The sequence below is a fragment of the Molossus molossus genome, unplaced genomic scaffold, assembly GCF_014108415.1.
Source record: "Molossus molossus isolate mMolMol1 unplaced genomic scaffold, mMolMol1.p scaffold_m16_p_24, whole genome shotgun sequence".
Lineage (NCBI taxonomy): Eukaryota > Metazoa > Chordata > Mammalia > Chiroptera > Molossidae > Molossus > Molossus molossus.
In genome coordinates this window covers 2,857,752-2,880,158 of record NW_023425360.1, presented here as the reverse complement: position 1 = coordinate 2,880,158, position 22,407 = coordinate 2,857,752, and the positions used below count along the sequence as shown (strand labels likewise).

At 47.8% G+C, this 22,407-nt stretch overlaps 1 protein-coding gene across 1 annotated transcript in view; it reads left to right on the top strand.

The window, feature by feature from the left end:
* Positions 1–10,768: 10,768 nt before the first annotated feature.
* Positions 10,769–22,407, top strand: part of PDE8A (phosphodiesterase 8A) — a 100,163-nt gene continuing 88,524 nt past the window's right edge. The window contains exon 1 of the mRNA XM_036277980.1: positions 10,769–10,814. The gene's annotated coding sequence lies outside the window, so the exon portion shown is untranslated. The remainder of the gene's footprint in view (positions 10,815–22,407) is intronic.

Sequence of the window (22,407 nt, the reverse complement as noted above, 5' to 3'; positions counted from 1 at the left end):
GTCTGGGATTGTGAGTTAGACCGAGGGTGAGCTGTCAGGCCAGGGCTGAGTGCACAGGGCGGGACTACGTGCAGACGCAGATTTAGTGGACCTGGGAGCCAGGATTTCCCTCTGGCCCACTGTTAGGTGGTCTGGAGGTAGTAGCAGAGGCCTCTACAGGAATAACTGGGGGCCAAGGCACCCAGGACAAGTGGCATAGAACAGGGTTTCTGAAGGACATACTGGTCAGCAGAGCTGGGCCGGCTCCCCCACCCCAACCCTTGAAGAGAGGACTTTGTTGTGTCTCATCTCGGCCACTTCCTGTTCAGCAGCATGGAGAAAGAATAAAGCCTCCTTTACAGCTGTCGTGAGGGTGGGATGCATACACTTAGTCTGACGCCCAGTTCGGTGTGGCTGAACTGGTAGTTCCGGCCCGGGTTCTCCTGCGAGGTTGCGGTCCAGCTGTCGGTGAAGGCTGCGGTCCTTTGAAGGCCTGATGAGGGGCAGGGGACCTCGATTCCTCTCTCTATAGGCCTCTCCCTGGAGCTGTGAGTGTCTTCCCCACATGGCAGCTGGCTCCCTTTAGAGTGAGTGACCCCAGGGAGAGAACCAGGTAGAAGTCTCAGTGACTTTTGTGATTAGCCTTGAAGTTGAACACGGTTATTTCTGCAGTTTCCTGGTGGTTATACAGGGCAGCCCTAGTTAATGCTGGAGGGACTACACCAGGGCCTGAGTACCAGGAGGTGGGGATCATTGGGACCATCTTCAAGGCTGGCACCAAAATGACTTCATTGGGCTGCTGAACCAATCCTGGAACACCTGTTGCCTGACTTGCTATGTAACAATTGTGTTACCTATTGCTACTGTGTTATTTGTAGCCCAAAACATCCTTATCGCTTCCCCAAAGTTCCTTTTTAGCTTACAGTAGCCAGAGTTGATTCTCTGACTTACACCAGAAACCCTTGGTTGATACACAGAGTAAGCCCCAGCGGTCAGACTTGTTTAGGGAAGAGGAGAAAGTGTGCTCTTGGGTTGTCACTGTGAACCCCACAAGTCTGCCCTGGTCTTCCAGGATCCAAGAGCACAGTGAGGGGAAAGAAAAGCCAGCTTCAGCATGCCTAAATAGTCCTGGTGAGTTAAAAATAAAAACAGAGGAAGAAAAAGGCTTGCTGTAATGATATGACTGGTTCTTTCTGCGTCTCCAGCTAGCTCTGTGGCTGACTCTCTGTGGAGGAACTAAATCCTTCTCCTTCTTTCTCTCCTAACTAGACTTCCTGCTTAACTTTGGGATTGGACTCTTTCCAGCAGAAATCCCCAGGCTCCGTCCCTTGGATGGCCAGCAACCAGGAGAATCTGTGAAGTTTCCACCGGGGTCCGGGACAACACCGAATTTACACAAGTCTGCTCTCCTCCCAAAGGTAGGCCAGAAAATCCCAACTCACCGAGCTCTGCTGCCTTCCTGTGGGCACTGGCAAACTTTCACATTTCAGAAGGATGAGGAGCCTTTTGAACTCACCCCTTCTGATCTGGCTCAGCTGTAGCTGGGAGCACAGCAGCTGGGTGGCCCACAGAAGCTGGCACACCCCCAAGCCAAGCACGCTAATTATGTGCTGGGAAAGAGCCCTGCCCCCACCCAGACTTCTGTATTCTGCTGGGCCCCAAGGGCACACATGCAGAGGGGCAGGCTGCAGGGTGGGAAATTGTCTAGGGTCACCTTCATCCCATCCCGGACTCCCCTACAACTCAGGGAAGTGTAGGTGAGTGGGACGATGAATCATTTCTTAGAAATAAGAGCTGCTGAGCACCCATCTCCTTCCCTGTGTAAAGGGAGAGAATGCAGCAGACCCGGGGCCTGGCTCTGCCACACACCTCCGGTGTGACCTTGGACAATTCCTCTCTTGCTCAGCCTTGGCTTTTTTATTTGAAAAGAGAAGTTGACTCACAAAATATTAGAGTGATAAAGGCCAGGTGGCCTAGTATGTAAGGTAGGATGAGTTTGGCTGCAGATAACAGAAGATCTAACTAAAAGAGTGTGGACAACAGAAATTCATCTTCCACCTAATAAGGAGTTCGGAGGTTGGGAGGTTCTGGAGCAGGTTAATTTACACCATACCTTCAAGCTGTGCCTGCAGTACCCAGGGGGCAGGAAGCTGCTGTGTATACCCCAGGAGTCCACACACCTCATTGCTGAGCTGCTAGAGGTGCGGCCTTCTATGCCCACCCCATAAAACTGCTGCCGCCAACCAGCCTGTGATTCTGCCACAGCCTAGGTAGCATTTCCCTTCCTCCATCCTTCTAATCTCTGAAGTACCTTCACTGGCTGAACCCTCTAGAAGCCAGCCGGTCAGAGCAGTGGAACGGACTAAGGTCCCAACAGATTCCATGTGGAACAGAATTTATAACATGAAGATTAACAAACAGCATAGATTTCAGAGTCAGGGAGGTCTGGGTTTGTGTCCTTACTCTGTGACCTCGAGCCAATCACCTCCTTTGTGTGAGATTTAGCTTACTCACCTGTAAAATAAGAGTGATGACACACCTATCTCAGAGTATTGTTGCGAAGGCTCAAAAGAAAAGTATTATAAAGAACTCTTAGCACAGTGGCCTGCAGCGTAGAAGGCGCTAGATTCCTGCACATACCCTTCCTCTCACTCCAGGGCCTTTGTACTCTGTACTTTCTCTTACCTCTGCCTGGAATGTTCTGGCCTGATTTCTTATCTCACTGCTTCTGACTCATTCTCCTGGTTCAGTTAGGACATTCTTGGTTGCAAGAAACAAAAAACTAGACCCAAAGAGGCTTAAGCAAAAGAAAGCTGTTTGTTATTAACGCTGAAACGTCCAAGCTTAGTCTTACTTCAGGTGTGGCTTGATCAGGGGCTCAACCAGGGCCATCGACACTCATGGACTCTGGGTTGGCTCATTTCTAAATCAGTTTCTGTGGCCAAGGAAGTGGCCCAGGCTAAATGTTCCACCCAAATAATTTGAGCCGATACTAAGGGTGACTGTGGTTTCCCAGGGGGAAAATCTGGTATAATTATAAGAGGGATGAATGGGTGCTGGGCATGAAAAGCAGCTGTGGACTCTTGTTTTTGATCAGGACAAGTTCCTGGTGATCACTCTCCTCTGCCCAAGATGAAGTCATTTCCGACTGCGATACACACTCAGAGCTCCTCGGACGTCACAGCACTCATCAGCTTGTAATTAGACGCTTGTGACCTTGAATGACGCCTGTCTCCCACCCCAGATTATGAGCTCCAGGGGCTATTTTTGTCATCAGCATATCTGCAGGGTCCAGCCCAGTGCCTACACATGCTAGACACTCAATAGAGTCTGTCCACGAGGGGATGACTCTGGGACCCTGGTTATGACACGGCCCAGCCTGCTACCTTGACTTTTTCCAGCTGTACTGCCTCTTATGTCATAATCTCCCCCCTTCAAAGTCTCCTCCCCCTGCAAGCAGGCTTGGGGACACTTATACAGGATGCACTCCCCAGAGAAGAGAATGACAGTTTTTTCCCAGGGGCCGCCTGAGACCCAGAACTTTGGGCGAGTGACTCAGGCCGGCAGAAGTGACGCCATGAATCAGGAGAGGAGCTGGGGGAAAGGAGGGTGACTTTGGATTAAGCGCTTTAAGAGGAGTGATTCATGATCATTGCGGCTGATATTTAAAAAGCCCTGAATACTTTTGGTAACCAGCATGCCACTTTGCATTTTGCACCACATTTGTCCTGGGAATGAAGCAGCCTTCAGTTGCTCTGGGGTGTATCATATTTCACTTTGTGCTTCTCAAACACCAGTGCTGTTTGGCTCCTCGGTTTCCAGTGTATAACTCATTATTGCCAAAGCTGATGTTCATGGACGCTGTTGCACAGTAGAGACAAGTTGGGCTTTAGGGTCAAATAGGGCACAGTTTTCAAGCTGGTTCTGCTTTCTGTGTGACCTCAGACAAGTGACTTAACCTCTCTGAGCCTCCACCTTCTCTCCAATAAAGTAGGGATAATAATGCCAACCTCACAGGGCTTTAGGAGGATTTAGATGGGGATATTTCTGGGTAGAGGGAGCTCCAAGTTTCACCTAAACTTCGGCAGGATGGTGGAAGGAATGGGAAGAGACGTGTGTGTTGTGTGAAGGAGGAGCATGGAGAATCCACAGGGCTTTGTTCTTTCTGAGTTCTGCCCAGAGGTGGGCGTGAGTCTGAGTACCCAAGAAAAAGCCTGTGTACAGAATCTGAAAGAACTCCTTGCCCAGATAGTAATGCTGCTGGACATAGGGCACAAGCAGCATGGCTTCAGGGCTTAGAGACGAAAGACGTCATGTGTGCATTTGTGTGTGTGTGTGTGTGTGTGTGTGTGAGGGAGTCATGAAGGATGTGTAGGGTGACCAACCAGCCTTGTTTGCCTGGGACTGGAGACTTTCCGTGTTAAAACCAGGAGAGTCTTGGGCAAACAGAGACACAGCTGGCCATCCTGTAAGTGTGTCTTTTCCCACTTGTGCCTGGAGCCCAAAGGAGCTTCAGCCCCCTGAGGACTCTAGGGCTCCAGCTTTTATAGCACTGGGGGTCCATGCGGGGAGCCCAGCAGTGATGGGATGATCTCCCTCCCTCACCTCTCACCTCAGACACTCCCAGAAGTAGCTGGGTGACGTTTGTAGGGGCTGGAGGGCTGCGTTAGCAGAGGGGGGAAGAATCAGCAAAACGTGAGATCTCAGGCAAGGCCTGGGGAAACTTGGCTTCCCTGCAAAGGCCAACCCAGTGCTTGGCACTTGGTGTCACGTTTGTCATTGGATTTTCTAACTAGTCATGGGTAGTCCACAGTGCTACTTTTTTTTTTTTCAACCTTGAATCTGGTCACTCTAGAGAAATATTTCATCTTAATAACTTTGGAGTTGATTTTAAGTGTCTTGAACACAATGCTATGTTACCTGCTAAGAATGATACATTTTATCTCCAGTTCCATTATCTGTGCTCGAATCTCTAAGTCATATCTCGTTGCCCTTCTCAGAATATCTAGACAACGCTGGATAATAGCAGTGATCGGGGCTGCCCTACATCTTATCTTTGATTTTATTAGCTGTGCTCCCGTCAAGTGCTTCTTGGTCTTGGGAAACTCCTTAGAAGTAGACCTGCTGAGTCCCAGCCCTGGGTTGTGTTCTAATACTTCGCTATTCAATATCTAGAAAGCTCTTAGCTGGGAATAAATATGCTTCATTGTATTAAAGAAGCACCCTTTTGATTTTAAAAGAGTCTTTATAAGGGATGGATATTGGGTTTCATTAAAGCCCTGCATTAGCCCTGGTCCTAAAACACCTGTGTCTTCATCTGTAAAATGGAGGCGGGGTAGAGAAGTGGGGGATAATTGTAACCACTTCATGGGACTGTTGTGAGGAATAAGTGAGCTCACACACATGAAGTATTTAGCGGAGAGCCCAACAGTCAGGTTGGCAGGTGGCATCGCTGTCACAGGCCCCGTCTCAGAGCTGTCTCACTGTTGTCTTCCTCCAGACCACTAGACCCTGTGTTTCTCCCCTGCTCCCCCAACTCAAGGAAGGGTAGCCAACAGTGATCCTGACCCCCAGAAGCCAGATGCTCTTTGCAGGTGGCATCTGGCTAAAAGCCACAAGCTGAGCGGTCAGGAGGCCATATGGGTTGGGATGAGTTCCAAGGGAAGGGCCAAAAGCGGCAGGACCTCGCAGGTCCTGGCTCTGCCCCCTCCAGCTGTGCGATCTCAGCGCTTTGTCGGAAGGGGAGGAGCCTGAGATTACAGGAGTTAATACGGTCATTTTGAGGAAGGGAGTCCACACTGGCTTGTCAGACCCAGGCTCTAGGTGAACCACAGTATCAAGGTCTGGAGCCAAATAGAGGAGAGAAATGCAGGTGCCATTTCCTGAATTCTGAACACTGTCACCGGCGCGTGCTTACTCCTCCACCATCTGGCCTCTAGGGGGCACTGCTCTCTCCTTACCGGTCTGGCCTAAGGGTGACCACCCAGTCCCTCGCTTATCTGAGAAAGGCTGAACATTCAAGTGCACGTCACTAAAGGCTTAGGAGTACCAAGAAAAAGAAAGATAAGGAAGCCCGTGAATATAGAAAAGATGATCAACAAAGGCCTTGCATCTGCGTCTGGTTAGATCCCCCTTACCCAGTAGCAGAGGGGGTGCCCAGGGAGTTCTCAACCCCCAGCCAGGCTCTGTGTTTTCATTTCCTCTCATCCTTTCCGAAGCAGGGGTGGGGTGGAATCGTGGGAGAACACACCTTTTGACCAAGCAATTCAACTTTTAGGAGTCTACCCTACAGAAAAAGATGTATTCAAGGATGCTGACTGCAGGCCTGTTTATGATATTAAAATAGCTGTGTGTGTGTGTGTGTGTGTGTGTGTGTGTGTGATATATTTAACATAAAAACAGGTCTGGAAGCATATGGTCCAAACAACACTTACCTCCACAGAAGGGAAGGGGGAAAGAAGAGAAACTTTCCTTTGCCTCTGCTCATTTTATATACTTCTGCTTAGTTTGATTTTTGTTTTTTTACTATTTCCAGCACATATTCATTTGTAAATTATAGAATATGTCATTTTTATTTATTTATTTATTTTTATCCTCATCCGAGGACATCTTTCCAGTTTTTGTTCAGATAGAGGAAGGGAGAGAGAGGAAGAGAGAGAGAAACATTGATGTGAAAGGGACACATCAAGGGGCTGCCTCCCACACGCACGACCCAACCAGGGCCGGGGACAAACTGCAACTAAGGTACGTGCCCTTAGTGGGAACCGAACGTGGGTCTCTCTGGACCACAGGCCGACGCTCTCACCGCTGAGCCAAACCGGCCAGGGCTAGAATATGTCATTTTTAAATAACACAAAATTACATCTTACAAAGTTTTGGAAGTTAGAGGAATGGACCTGATGAAGTCTGATGCCGGAGATTGGTAGGGATGTTAATCCTTACGGTAATTTTACACCCCCTCCCCACCCCCCACCCCCGGTTTTTAGCAGTCTGGAGGCACGCCTGGAGGAAGTGATGTAGAATGGACCCCGGAGAAGGTGGTGAGTTAAGGTGCCAGGGCTCAGTAGTTATTCTAAGCATTTGACATCAGTTAGTCCATTTAATCCCTGTGAGGTAGATACGATTAATCCTAGATTTACAAGGGGAAAAGCTGCTCAGAGAAAAGAGGAACAGCAGGGCTGGGTTCAGACCTCAGGATGCAAGTGCTCTCCTCTTTTGGCTGCTTCCAGCCCACTTCAGTGGAGAATGCAAGGGGAGGAGTAGGAAACTGGGTGCCGTTGGCACAGTCTTTGAATGAGAACCCCCAGCTAGAGAAGGAAGTAAAGCCAGGAGGGAGATGGTTGTATGAAGGGCTAGCTTAGGTGGAAGAGGTGTAGAATTGGACAAGGTTTGGATTTAGATGAACAAAGCTGTGTGGTACTGGGCATTTTCATGTCTCTAGTGAACTGGTGAGGTGGGCTGTGAGGGCTGAGGAGTCTCCTGTGAATGGACGGTGGTAGCGGGGTGGGGGCTGGGCACAGGCTGGCATCTATTCCTTGGTTTGACTCCTTTCCCAGGCCCACTGACATCATGGTGAGTCCTAGGAGTAAGAACTGCAGCCAACATTCAACTACAACTCTGAGTCATGTGGGGGTCAAGCCGCTCTATTTGGGGATCCTCGCACCCAGGGGGAATGGGTTGGGTGGGGTGTATTCTGTGTGCCACAGAGCTTTGAAGTGCCCACATAGCTGGCATAGTGGGGATTCCTCCCCTCCAGCAGGACTGGGATCATTGAACTCCTGAGACACCTCCAAGTGGTGGGATTCTTTGTAGGGGCCTGGGAGTCCCAGGCGAGCTGGTGGGTGGCACATCGGTTACTTTTGTTAGTGTGAGCTCTTTCTTGTCCACTGTTGCTGAGGCCTGGGGACTGGTTTCACAGGGTAGAGAAGTATTCAGGGACCTCAAGGTGCAGGTTATATCGCCAGGGAAGGAGGGGTGGAGTGGAATTGATGTCAGGTGGTTAAAGCTGAGATGGGGGCCTGTGATTTCTGGAGTGTCCCAGGCTAAGTTTCTGAGTATGAAAAAAGTGTGTGTGTGTTAGGAGTTGCTCTTTGTGACCCCAGAAGCAGGCAGATGACTTCTACCTTTCCTGTCTGTTCCTATATCATTCATAGTCTGAGGTCTCTAAGTCTAGGGACCCCAAATTGTAGACATGGAATCAGTCAGTGCTGCTATCCAGCAGTTCTCTGGGAACAGAGAGGGTAAGTGACCAGCTTGGGATGGCACAGGGCAGCCCAGGGGGTCAGTGAGGTGGGGGTGGAGAAAAGCATCTTCTCCCTCCAGATTAGCACAGGGCTCAAGGATTTCCAAGGAGAGGCCTGGGTGCCTGTGAGGGGAGGGCCCAGAGGGTTGGAGCAGCCTGGAGCCACAGGGGGAGGCAAGGTCAGTAGGAATCATCAAGGCCGGCTTCTCAGCAAGGCGGGGAGCGTAGGACAGAGGGTGTGTGGTAGACTTCCATGCACTCTGGTGGTTCAAAGCGTTTTTCTTCATGAATTACTCTTTATTTAAGAGTCCAGACTTTGCCTGGAACAATTATCTTCTAAAATATGCACAACAAAGGTAGAAAACACCCTACAATTGAGGTGGAATAATGGGTGATCGTAAAAATCATTTTCCCAGACATCTTCATTGACCCACCGCTACTTTTATAAGGCTCAGAGGCATAAATATTACTATTGCTCAATGTACTTCAACTTGATAATGGAGTCACATGCTAGTTGTTCCTGCCAGCTCAGCTAGTAATAAAGGTGAACAGCACAAGCTGCTTTTGGGTTCCTGGACTTTCTGCTCCGCTGCTGTCGGGGAACCACCTGTGCACACCTCACTTCCAACCTCAGCTGGAGGACTGAGGCTTGAGGGGCGCCACGGCTGTGGATCCCAGGGGCCCCTGGAGCCTGAGCCACCACCAGAGACCCAGCACGTGAGCTGTGCTGCAATCCCAGCTCTGCAGCAGGGACTTCAGCCCAGAGCTCGCCTACAGGTCTTTAGAGCAGCCAGATGGAGGCCGTATCATGGCTGGAAACTCCAAGTCTCTCCAGGGCCACGTTAGGAAAGGCGTGGACTGTAGGAGGGGAAAGGAAGGGACCAGCCAAGTGGAGGTCCCCGTGGAGCCACAGTCGCAGGGAGGGGGTGGGTCCGAGGTCTGCCACTCTGGGGTACCACATTATAGACACTCCAGGTGGTGGCCCTCCAGGCACAAAGAGGTTAAAGTGACTTGCCCAGGGTCACACAGCACGTAGGTCAAGGGGTGCATGGGGGTACAACGTGGAGTCTTCATAGGTCTCTCCCTGAACGGCAGAGGCCTGGCTCTGCTCCTGCAAGCAGGATGCGCTTGGAGTCTCCAAGCGGGACCAGTCCTGTGGTTAAAATGAGAGGAAGGCCGGGGTGGGGGGTTGGGAGAGGAGCCTGCCACAGAGGTAGCTTCTCAGCACTGCAGCCTCCCCGTTGCAGGGGCTCCAGGGCTTGGCGCCAGGGGTTAGTGCGGCACCCTCCCGGCCCTCACCGCCACCGCAAACGGGGGTCCTTCCACGGGCCACTTTAAGGACTCAGAGATAGTCCTTAGAGCTGGGAATCTGAACCCCGCTGATCTTGCTGCTGGTCCAAAGTCTGTGTGCCAGCCCCCAAACATCAGAGTGTTGAGTCAGTCAAGTTTATTGATGGAGAAGGCGCCAAGGATCCGGGAGCCCTTGGAGCTCCTCAAATCCATCGTAAGAAAGCACAGAATTCGGGCTTCTTTTAGGTCCGGGAAATTGGAAAACGGGAGGGGCTGTCTGTGCCAAACTCAAGCAAACAAGACGGAGTCGGAGAGACGGACTGTTTCCCTGTTCCGATCAGGGTCTGGGTGGCTCGAGGTCACAACCCTCGCCCACGCGGCGGCCGGGCGGCTCGTCCTTGGGCGAGTCCCTTCCCCTCTGCAGGCAGCGCCCGGAGCCCGCCCCCCGCGGCCGCGCATGCCCAGTGGCGGCGGCGCGAGGAGGCGCCCAGGTGCTTCGCGTTGACGCCAGCTGCCGGGTGGCGGCCGCGCGGGCGGGGCGGGGCGTGCGCCTTCGAAACCCGGCGCCGCGCGGACCGGAGCCCCGCTGCCCGCGGCTGCTGGCGAGCGCGTCCGCCCCGGCGGTTCTCGACGGCGCGGCCGGGCCGGCGGGACCCGCTCTGTCTGCCGCTCCCCGGGGCGGCGCGGCCTCCGCGCCCCGACGGGCATCGCGCAGCCCCCAGCCCTCAGGGCGCTCGGGCCGGCGCGGTTCTCGGGGCTGGGGGCCCGGCGGGCGGAGCAGCGAGGCCGGGCGGGCGGGCGGATCTCCTCCCCCTCGGTCCCCGGAAGCGCGGCCGCGGCGAGCGGGCGATGTGAGGGCGGCCGGCGGCCAGCGCCTTCCGAAGGGCATGTTCGGAGGGGCGGCCGCGGCGCGCCGCCCGCCCCCGAGCGCCCTCCGCGCCGCCGCCGCCGCGCCCGCGCCGCGATAAAAGGGGGGGCCGCGCTTCCTGCCGGGAGACCCCGCTCGCCGCCCCGCCGCCCGCCTGCGATGACACGGCGCCCGCGGCGGCCCCGAGGCGCCGGGCGGGCCGTTTGCTGACCGGTTAACGGCCGCCCGCCAGCGAGTCCGCGGAGCCGCGCCGGCATGGGCTGCACCCCGAGCACCCACATTTTCGAAAGCCGGGCTGTGTGCCCCGGCTGCGAAGAGGCCGAGGCCGCGCCGGGCGGGCCGCGCCTCCCTGCCAGCTCGGGGACCACCTCCTCGGCCGAGGACCGCGGCGCCGTCCGCGGGGAGCCCCAGGCTCGCGGCGGCCCCAGCGAGAAGGTAAGGGGCGCCGGGCGGGCGGAAACTGGCCCTCGGGGCCGGGCGGGCTGGCCTCCGGGCCGCGGTGCCCAGGGCCCGGCTCTGGGCACTTGGCGGACGTTCGCAGCCCGTCTGGCCGGGCAGCGTGCCCGGGAGGACCGGCCGGGGCCCCGCGCCCCGATTTAGCGGCGTTGTGGCAGGGACGCCGTCCGAGTTTTCGGGGCGCATCCGACGTCCGGAGCCTCTGGGCCCTCTGTCAGCTGGAGGCGCTCGAGTCCGTTCCCTCCCACCGAGCGGGCATGGGGAGCCCCGGAACCCTGAATCAGCGTGAGCCTCGGTCTCCCGGAGGGGGCAGGGGGCGTGCCGGACCCTCCCGCCCCGTGGCGGTTCCCTTTGCTCGGGCTTCACGTGTCTGAGGTTCGGATTTCCCAGCCTGGGTGTCTTTAAAGTGCACGTCATACAGAGTGTGAGCAGAAACGCGGCGTTGGAAGCATTCGCCAGAGCAAAGTGAATTTTCGATGACGCAGTCTTGCTCGGGGGGCACATTTGTGACTTTTTAAATTTTCTTTACCTTGCATTTCTTTTCCAGCGCGTATTGCCTTGGCTATGTCTTTTTGTATTTTCCTTTTCTTTCTTTCTTTTTTTTTTTCTTCCAATCCTCACCTGAGGATGTTTTTTCCTTTTTTTAAAATCTTCAGATAGCGTTTGGGGGGAGTAGGGGGACATCGTCATGAGAGAGACACATGGATTGGCTGCCTCCTGCATGACCCGACCAGGGCCAGGGACCGAACCGCCACCGAGGGACGTGCCCTTGCCTGGAATCGAACCCGAGACTCTTTGGTCCACGGGCCGACGATCTAACCACAAGCCAAACCGGCCAGAGCTATGTTTTTTTTCTTTTTTTTTAATTTTAATTTTTATTCTTTTGTTGATTTTAGAGAGACAGGAAGGGAAAGGGAGAGAGAGAAACAGTGATGAGAGAGAACATCCATTTGATTGCTTCCTGCGTGCCCCCCACTTGGGGATCGGGCCCACAACCTGGGCATGTGCCCTGACCGGGAATCGAACCGGCGACCCCTTGGTGCAGGGGTCGATGCTCAAGCACTGAGCCCCACCAGCCGGGCACCTTGGCTATGTTTTGTCAAAGTTTCTGGGGCTTAATCTTTGATAAGTTTTTTTTGTTTGTTTGTTTTTTAGAATGATGATTTTTTTTTAAAGAAAAAAAAAAGTTCAATAGGGCACACAGTGGCAGTTTTCCAATTCTCTGATTTTAAATATTACAGCCGGAATCTGTGTTGTTTTATGTTTTAGTAAACTAGGGAAGACAGATCAGTGTGTATGGCCGCAGGTGGCTGAAGTTCATCCCTCTCACTGCTGCTGCTTGAGTCTTTTGGGAACTGAACCTGCTTTTCTTTTTTTTTTTTTTTTACTGAGGACTGCTACATCTCCCAAGTTTGAGAGCTATAGTTTGGTTCATTTTCTGTCTTAAATTTGTGTCAGTAGTCATAATACTTTTTCTATATGGAAGTGAAAAGTCTTCTTCAGTATTGCGTAACATAGATGAAGTGATTTCCCCCCACCCCTCCTGTGCTCCATGTGAAAACTCACCTTTTTCTCCTTATCAAGAAGTTGGGTTCTTTCTATAGACTTCTTCAATTACCCACACCAGTAATGGTTTTAGACTATTAACCCAAGCTGCTCTAAATATCAGCGTAATGCTTATACATTAAGCCTAGCTAAGTGGCTTAAAAAATAAAGCATTGCACAAGTGAGGTTGAATATGGAAATTTTTAACAGCTTTTAAGTTTTTTGGTCCAAGTCTAATATCAGTTATCTTGCACTGGCTAATATTAAGCTTCTAGGTCACTAAAGTAGCCTTTTTAGAAAGAGGCCTTTGGCCCTGGCCGGTTTTGCTCAATGGTTAGAACATCAGTCCCGAGAGACCTGGGTTCAATTCCCGCTAAGGGCACGTACCTTGGTTGCAGTTTGTCCCCAGCCCTGGTTGGTCGTGTGGGGGGCAGTCACTCGATGTGTCCCTTTCACATTGATGTTTCTCTCTCTCTCTTCCTCTCTCTACCTCCCACTCTATCTGAGCAAAAAAATGTCCTCGGGTGAGGATTTAAAAAATAATAAAATAGAAAGAGGCCTTTGTGTCTTATTTGCCTTTTTTATGGTGATGTGGATGTCCTAAAATTCACCTAGGTGTCTTGTACATCTCCAGTGCAACAAGGTACTCTTATATGTTATCCACAGTGCCCGGATGTCTCCTGAGTTTCTAAGAGTCTTAAATATTCTGTCCTACTGTCAGACCATTGTCTTGATTTGGGTCCCACGAAAGTACATTTACCATAAAAGTACATTTACAGTGCTTAATCCAGTGACATGCATATAGTAGGTGCTAAATAAATGTTTGCTGGATTTGTTATTTTATTGTTAACTGAATGATGAAACTTTTCCAGTCACTGAATTTGATTCTGTAAACCCTCCAATATAGGCGTTGAGACTATATTATATTATATCCAGAGGAGGAGTCAAATGATAAGTAACAACACCACAACCACAGAAATGTTAGTCTTCTGCTTGTAATTCACGAAATGTATATGTTGATACCAAATCTCAGTTACAGGTATTTATTATTAGACATGTAGAGGCAAATACTAGCCTTTTTTTTTGTTGCTGTTTAATATTGTTTCTTTAAGGGAATGTATTAAATATACTCTGGAAATTTAAAGATTCATGGTTAGAGAAGAAGATAAGCATCCAGCAATTTAGCAAAATCATATTATTTTACAGTTAATTTGAGTTCCTTTCATTAATCTATCAAGATCCAATTTAGTGTATTAAAAATTCTTAAAAATATAGTAAGTCACCATATTGTTGAGTTTCAGCAAAAAATTCAGTGGGGTTGTTCTTATACTCCTATAGCATAGTAAACACCAGTTCAAAAGAATGCTTGGAAGATTGATAATTAATTGCATTTTCAGATTAATTAAGCAGCGTATCCCATACACTGTAGTGTATCCCACATGTGTTCTCTGCAGCAATTTGTGTACTCTTTTTTTTTTTTTTTTTTTTTATCCTCACCCGAGGATATTTTTCCACTTTTTGTACAGATAGAGTGGGAGGGAGAGAGAGGAAGGGAGAGAGAGAGAAACATCGACGTGAAGGGACACATCGAGTGGCTGCCACCCACACGACCAACCAGGGCCGGGGACAAACTGCAACCGAAGTACGTGCCCTTAGCGGGAACCGAACCCGGGTCTTTCCGGACCGCAGGCCGATGCTCTAACCGCTGAGCCAAACCGGCCAGGGCCAATTTGTGTACTCTTAACAAGTATTAAATGAAAAAAGGTTCATGGCTAAAACGTTTGGGAAGTACTGGCTCAGACTAAGTTCAAATTTCTTTAATGGCAGGATTTGTCACAAAACTAAATTTTCTAAAGTACGCTGTGAACCCTCAAATGGTTTAGAGCATGCAACATTCCTCAAACTTGTTTTGATTATGTAGCCCTTTTAGTGATGTGTCTTAGGCAGGCCACGTGTTGGGACATGAGAGACCCCTATTCAAAGTATGCAAAATATACTTAACAGTAAAGCTCAATAAATATAATATGCTTCTTAATGATTCCAAGGGTACTTTAGGATCTTTTAATACATTAGTCTGGGTCATCTTTATGAACTTAATTAAGTATAACTAAAAATACTCTGTTGATTAATTTTGGAAGTTATAGTCTATGTGACTACAGATGATGAATGCTGTGTTCAGTTTGAACACATAAAGTTTTGTTTTGTTTTTAATCAGGGTGAACATCAACTGTAACATTTCAGTGTTTTCTTGTCAGTCTTTGGATCTCCTCTGTTTTCCCTTTCCTTAGCTAGGACTTGATTTACCCTTGAAAGAGCCGAGCGTGGGGGAGGAGTGTCAGAGGAGACCCTGTATCTATATAGTCACCTTCCCTCCCTTTTTGCAAACACCCAAAGCACTTCCAGTGACTGATGCCCTCCCCATCCTGTGTCACTAGTCAGTTCTGCAAGATGGCAGTCATGTCTGTTTTGTTGTTCACTGCTGTAAACCACCCCCCCCCCCAATGCCTTTACAACTATTTGTTTGTTGAATTGGAGACTTTTGTGAATCGGGTTGTAGAAGTGGAAAGTCCACTCAGTTCATAAAAAATCAGAACTAGAAACCCGTTTTAACCAGAGTGGATGCTGTAGAATTTGCATTTGGTTTTGAAGAAATCTCTGGTTATTTGTACCTAGGGGATACGTCTGTTTTCTACCTTGGTGAGCAGAGTAGATTTCCCTATAAAGATTTAAGGATTAGTGCAGCTGGATAAGCAGCACAACAGGTGACAGATAATTTCATGACCATACACTAACCAAGGGTCACTGCCTACAGCACTGAGTCCTCAGATGGACTCTATTTAGTCTGTGTCTAGTCTTTGCTTCTGTCATTCTCTTTTGCTCACCTTGTTTTCTCTCTTTTTTCCACCTGCTTCCCCATGTCCCTCCCTGCTTTTCCCTGTCAGCCCACCTTCCTCCACAAAACTGGCCAAACTAACCATCTCAGTCAGCCAAAGGTGATAGTTTTTTCCAGTATTTCTGAGCTATGGAATACAATTTATTGCCTGCTCTTAATATACCAAGTGGGTTAATAAAATTTTTATATTTCCCTGACTGATTCCCCCCCACCCCCCAACTAGAGGTCATTGATTGACCCTTGGTAGATTATATGGAAGTGCAGAAAGTTTCCCTCTGAAAGTATAGTTGAGAAAATGAGACTCTCTCTCCTTCTGTTTCTGAAATAAGTGACTGTTATCTCTGGCGCTCATGGCTGTGAGTTCTCTTGTTACTGTGTACTTATGCCTTTGCCAGGCCTAGCTAGAGGTTTGGCTTTTTATATTTTCCTGAATGCCTATTATATGCATAAAATAATTTGCAGTTGTATCACTTGTTATTTTAGTGCTTAATAGTACCACTGTAATTTTAAGTCTAGTTCTTAAGATAGATGTTATAAATGTCACAACTGTATCAGCTCAGACCTGCCCTGGGTTGGCCTTGACCCTCACCTTGCTGAAGGGGCCACAGGCCCCTTCTGGCATAAAGGTTCCCTGTGAAGTGGCTTATGACACTGGTTTTCCCTTGGATGGCTTGCCCATTTGGATTGGGTTCTTCGATAGGGGAAGACTCGTAAGGTGAGGCCACAGGGTGAGGCAGACATCTCAGAATAACCTAAAATGCCTTAAAGGACCAAATATTTTTTAAAATTAAAATTAAAAAAAAAAAAATCAAAGAACATAGAAGTTACTTAGGACATGAGTAATCCCTTAGTCTTTTCCAAGGTCATTGACTCCAGCCTGGTTTCTCAATGCAGTAGGAGGTGTTGGACTCTGAAGTTCTTAGAGTGCAGACTACTCATATTAATAATATCCACCATTTCTTGGATGCCTTCTCTGTGGCAGGCTCTGTGCTGGATGCTTTACAGATGTTACCTCATTTAATCCTTGCTGCTGCCACTTCCCTTTTGCAGACAGGCAGCTGGCTGATGTTGGAAACTCACCCAAGGCCATGCAAGTCAAGCTGAGATTCAAATCCATTGTTCTGTCACCCCCTGGGTTGTTGCTGTCATTAACCACCTATCTCCATTAGATCTCCCATTCTCTGGCTGTCTGCTAGGCTACAGATGTCACAGGTCACCTGGGTTTGAAGCAGGTGTCCTACATCTCCACTGTCAGGATTTTGCCAAGTCTTTACTTCCTGGGGAACTTGGTTTCAGCCCTACCTTAGGTCCCCATGTTTGTGGAACTTGCAGCTATTTTCAGCCTTGTGCCAATTAATTTCTGCAGTCAGGCGTCCTGTCCTCTCTGAATTGGCAGGCATCCCTCTCCCTCCTGCTCAGGCTGCAGGTAGCCTTCCTCAGCCAGGAGCTCCCTTAAGAGTCACTTCTTGCCATCGTCACTTTTTGCCTAGAGTGCAACCCCCTACCCAAATCCACATGCACACATCCTCCCAGAGTCATTCAAGGCATAGCTGAAACCTTTCTCTAGCCACTGGCCGTACTTGTACTCTCTTCTCTGCTCTTTGGGCCAGCCCTATAGCCCTTTCAGGCCTAGGAGTTCTGCCTTCAGCCTCCTGCTGGACTAAAGGCCGCTTGAGAGAGGACTGTGTTCTGGTTTCATTACAGTTCTCCGAATGGTGGCACATGAAGTAATGTTTGGGTAAATACACCGATCTCTAAGGCTGAAAGGGCTTTTATTCATGTTCCATAGGCCTATCTCACCTTGTTTAAATTTAACAAAAATATTTGGGTTATGTTGTATGTTTTTTAACAAAAAGCCATTATACCTTAAGCCAGTGGAGTGGTTAGTAAAGCTTTGCCTCTGATTTTGGCCGTTTTAGGGTTGAGCGTTGTTCCTGGATCTCCTTTTCTACATCTGATCTGCTCTGGTGAGAAGTGTGGTTGAATATGTTGTCAGAGAGCTGCTTTGACACGTTTTTTTCCTGACACATCTTACATGGCAGTTTCTCAGCGCAGGCATCATTTGCAGTTTGTTCATCCACACAGACAGGAAGGATGTCATAAATCTCCCCAAACTTTGAGGGTGGCCTTAAAGAACTCAAGGAGCAGGGCTTGCCAGAGCTTTTATTCTGTGTGGATTGGAATAAACCTTTGGTCTCTTGTTTCATGCTCTTTTACTGTCTGTGTGTCTCCCTTTCATGTCCTGCTAGTGAGTACAGCAGCCACTTTAGTTTTTCTCATCTGCTCCTGGGACAACCCAAAGGACTGGTGGCACATCAGTGTCCATGTTGTCTTCAAATGCTTGGAGCTGATGGCAGCTTCCCAGTGAGGTGTGTATGTAAGGATACAAGTGAAGGAGGAGCCAGAGACAGTGGTTTTAGGTCCAGCTCCATCAGCTACTGGTTGTGGGATGTTTGCCAAGTTCTGATCCTAAATTTTCTGAAGCATAAGATGGAACTAGAATACCTGGGTTTTGGTGAGGATCACTTAAAATAATCTGTGTGAAAGTATATTGTAAACTCCAAGGGACCATCATATGTAAATATTGGTCTTTTCTTTCAGTTACCTTTCTCAAAGGCAAACTTTTCTCAAATACATCTCTGTCGTTTTGTTTTGTTTTTTAAACAAATCTCTTCCTTTTTAAAATATATTTTTGTTGCTCTGGCCGGTGTGGCTCAGTTGGTTGGGCGTAGCTTATGCACTGAAAGGTTGCTGGTTTGATTCCCAGTCAGGGCACATGCCCAGGTTTTTGGGGCGGAACCCTGGTGGGGGTGCACAGGAGGCAGCTGATTGCTGTTGCACTCTGGCATCCATGGTTCTCTCTCTCCTCCCGTTTCCCTTCCCCTCTCTCTAAAAATCAATAACAATTAAGAGGATATATATATTTTTGTCTTTTTCCTAATAGTTATTGTGAAAAATTTCAAACATACAGCAAAGTTTGATTACTTACTTACCACCTGGATTCTGCAGCCAAAAATTTCCTATATTTGCTTTATCACATCTCTCCATTTCTTAATCCATTCAGCAGTCTACTTTGTTTTTAGATGCATTTTAAAGTAAGTTCCACACATCAATATACTTAATCCCCTAAACACTTTAGTATGCATATCACTTAGAGTTCAGATTTCATTTTGGACAAATGTATACACCTGTGTAATGCAAATTTGTCAATATACACAGTATTACCATTGTCTCAGAAAGTTCTCTCTGCTTCTTTTCCATTCCTTTTCCCACCCAACAGCAATCACTATTCTGATTTTTTCCATTATAACTTTTTTCCCCCCTATTCTAGGTTTTGTATAAATAGAATCTTCAAGTTTGTATTTTATATAAGGCTTCTTTCACTCAGCATAGTATTTTTTAGATTCATCTATGTTGCATGAGTCAGTAGTTTTTTAAAAAATATTTTTTTCTTTATTGATTTTAGAGACAGAGGAAGGAAGAGGGAGAGAGAGAGAGAATGAAAGAGAAACATTGATGAGAGAGAACATTGATTGGTTGTCTCCTGCACGTCCCCCACTGGGAATTGGGCCCACAACCTGGGTATGTGTCCTGACTGGGAATCGAACTGGCCACCTTTTGGTGCATGAGTCGATGCTCAACCACTGAGCCACACTGGCTGAGCGAGTCAGTAGGTTTATTTTTTTCTTGCTAAGTAGTATTCTGTTGTATGAGTAGATCACAATTTACGTATCTATTCTCTTGTTGATGGAAACTAGGGCTGTTTCTATATCTGTGAGCTATTAAGAATAAAGCTCTATGAATATTCTGGTATGTATTATTTTATGGTCATATGCTTTTATTTCCCTTGGGTAAATACCAAGAAATGGAATTGCCAGGCTATCTGTTTAGCTTTTTAAGAAATTGGCTTCCCAGCCCTGGCTGGTTTGGCTCAGCGATTAGAGTGTTGGCCTGTGGACCAAAGGTTGGTGGGTTCAATTCCGGTCAAGGGCATGTACCTGGGTTGCAGGTTTGATACCTGGCCCTGGTGGGGGTCCTGTGGGAGACAACCAATTGATGTGTGTCTCTCACATTGATATTTCTCTCTCCCTCCCTCTCTCCTTCCCTCTCTCCCTCCCTCCCACTTTATCTCAAAAGCAATGAAAAAATATCCTCAGGTGAGGATTAAAAAAGAAAAAAGAAATTGCCTGTCCTGCTGGTGTGGCTCAGTGGATAGAATGTCCTCCCGTGGGCTGAGAGGTCCCGGTTCGGTTCCCCGTCAGGGCACATGCCCAGGTTTTGGGCTCGATCCCCAGTGGGGGGTGCGCAGGAGACAGCTGATTGATGTTTCTCTCTCACTTCGATGTTTCTATCTCTCTGTCTCTAAAAAAATCAATAAAAACATAAAAAAAAAAAGAAATTGCTTGACCTTTTTCCAAGATGATTATACAGTTTCACACTCTTGCCAACAATGTATAAGTTACTCCACATCCTTGCTACTGTTTGGTGTTATCAGTCTTTTCATTTTAGCCATTCTAGTGGGTGTGTGATTTCATGGTTTCGATTTGCACTTCCTTGATGGCTAATAATTCTGAGTACTTTTTATGTGCTTATTGATCATTTATATAACATCCTTTTTGAAATTCTCATTTTAACACTTTTTTTTAAAAGGAAATATAAATATTGTCATGACCTCTGGGTAGGAAAGGACTTTTTAAACAAGCTATACAAACTACCATAAAGGAAAGGGTTAATAAACTTAGCTACCTTAAAATAAAGAACTCATTAAAAGAGGGGAAATGAAGGAAAGCCATAGAGTGGAAGAAGAAATTTGTAACACATAATAAGGTATGAGTATCCAGAATATATATAGAGCTCTTACAAGTCAATAAAAAAGAGCCCATTTGGAAAATAGGCAAAGACTTGACCAGGCATATCATTAAAGAGAAAGCCAAATGGGTAATAAATATATGAAAAGATGTTCAACCTTACTGGGGAAATGCAAATGAAAACCACAAAGAGATAACATTATGTACCCACCAAATTAGCAGACATTAAAAAGCCCGACAGTACTTTGAGGAACTCTTCAACACTGTAGGGTAGAAGTGTAAATCAACCCTGGCCGGTGCGGCTCCGCGGTTAGAGCACTGACCAAAGACCAAAGGGTCTCAGGTTCGATTCCCGGTCAAGGGCACGTACCTGGTTTGCAGGTTCGATTCCTGGCCCTGGGGCGTGTGTAGAAGGCAACCAATTGATAATTCTCTCTCACATCAATGTTTCTCTCTCTCCCCCCTTCTCTCCCAACTCTGTAAAAAACACTGGAAAAAAATGTCCTCGGATGAGAATTAACAAACAAAAGTGTAAATAAGTGCTTCCATTTGGCAAAGCCGTTGTCATTATTACCAAATAGGGTTGAACATGTTACCCTGTGACCTAGCAATTTCACTCCTAGGAACTCATGAACTGGAAACATGTACAAGAATGTTCATAGCAGCATTGCTTTTAATAAGCAAACTTTTCCACACTTTTTTTTTTGTTGTTCAGATAGAGCGGGAGGGAGAGAGAGGGAGAGAGAGAGAAACATTGATGTGAAGGGACACATCGAGTGGCTGCCACCCGCACGACTGACCAGGGCCGGGGACAAACTGCAACTGAGGTACATGCCCTTAGCGGGAACCGAACCCGGGTCTCTCTGTACCGCAGGCCGACGCTCCAACCGCTGAGCCAAATCGGCCAAGGCACAAACTTTTAAAAATTAAACTCAAATATCCATCAACAACATAATAAATAAATTGTGATACACTTAATGGAATAGTTTACAGCTTTGAAAAATTAATGGATTGAAAGAACTTATATGAAGGCAACCATATAGTGAAGGTGAGGGGGGCAGCAGCGGAGAGAAGGGTATTGGGGAAAAAGGAGGGACATCTGTAATAAAAAAAAAAATAGCCCCCCCAAAAATGAATCCATAGACACATGTATCAACACAGATCAATTTCAAAAACTTATTGTTGAGAGAAGTTATATAAGAATTTATAAAGCATAATTCCTTTTATTTAAAGTTGGATAGCTAAACAGTATATTATGTGGACATATGTATAATATACACATAGATATTAAAGCTATAAAGAAAAATTACTATAAAACTCAGTTGGGTACAGAAAACTTATTTTAAGGACTAAAATGATTAGCAGGTTAATTTGAGTGCCTAGTATAGAGGTTATAGGAGGGCAGTCCCACAGGGCACGTAAAGTCCTCTCTGGGAAGATGTGGCAGGCCTCTGACCTGGAAGCGGTGGTAGTGCCGGGGGCGGATGGGTGCTCAGCACAGCCAGGAGCTTGGTCTGGACTGGTTATAAAGTAGAGAGACAGGAAGGGGGGCAGTACTCATGTGTATGGGGTCAAGGGGCGGGCTTGTTCTGCACACTGAGAAGGCTGACCAGCGATAGGATGGGAGAGCCTGAAGCCAGGTTGAAGAGTTTTGAAGTCTGTCCTGTAAACCTCAGAGAACTCCCAAAGACATTTTCATTTTCATCAGGGTACTTCCAGGATAACCATATTTGATGAAGATTAGGTTTCAGAGGAAATTGCAGTGCGTGGGGTGAGGAAAAGCTAGAAGTGGGGGCACTAGTGGTTCAGGCACAAGGTATGACCAGGCACAGCTTATGTTGTGCGGTGGTTTGGGAAAGGAGGAAATGAGGAAAGGAGGGAAGGAAAAGCTGACGTGCTAGAGGGATTTGGGGAGTAAAGGATAAGGTAACTGGAGGGTGATTTGGAGGTTGGGCTTTTAGGAGTGTAGAAGGACTGATGGCATGCCACAGTTTGTGCATTGCTTTATGGTTTACCAAGTGTTATTTTTATACATCTTCTCATTTGATGTTCCCCAAACTTCTGTGAAGTAAGAAGGAGGGATTTCATTTTCCCTCTTGATACTTAAAGAAGCAGAAATTTAAGGAGATCAAATGACTCGCCCAAGTTTGTGGTGACCACTTCCAGAAACAGGTTCACTGTAATAGCACAGGACAGAAGCCAGAGGAAAGAGAGGTTAGGGAGTTCTTTAAAAGGCCTTTCTTGTCTCTTGGTTCTGGATTCATTTCATAAAAGTAAACTTTTATTTTTCCTCATAACAGTGATGCTCATTGTAGAAAGCTTGAAA